The following is a 470-nucleotide window of genomic DNA, read 5'->3' on the forward strand; positions in this document are numbered from 1 at the left end:
TTTGAACAAAAAAGACTCCCTGCAACGCTTCCTGCTTGAGAACGTTAGGCGTTCCCTCTCTTGGAAGCAGCAGCGTGCACAGGTGAAACACAACGTAGCTGATGCCGAGATCTGTAATCCAAGCGGCAACGCCCATCGCCACAGTCCAGCAACAGCCCTCACGAGGGTCCCGGTTCCTCTGCATATCAAGGACTCGCGTCGGGGAGGCGGCAAACCCTCACCCAGGGACGGTGCGCTTACAAGACCGTGCTCCGGAGAAGAGGCCAGAGCCCGGGGCGGTAACAGGCCCCAAAGCGCCGCTCTGGTCCCCGGCACCCGTGGGAGCGGCCCGCAACCTCCCTGCCGCCTATGGCGGGGGGCGCCCACGGGGGGCTCCCTCACGGGTGGCACCTACTTAAGTGGGGGCCCTCAGGCAGCCCCCACAGGTAAGAACTACAGCTCCCGGCATGCCCCGAGCCGCGCACGGCACG

This window comes from Fulmarus glacialis, unplaced genomic scaffold (genome assembly GCF_000690835.1).
Source record: "Fulmarus glacialis isolate BGI_N327 unplaced genomic scaffold, ASM69083v1 scaffold28315, whole genome shotgun sequence".
NCBI classification, from domain to species: Eukaryota; Metazoa; Chordata; class Aves; order Procellariiformes; family Procellariidae; genus Fulmarus; species Fulmarus glacialis.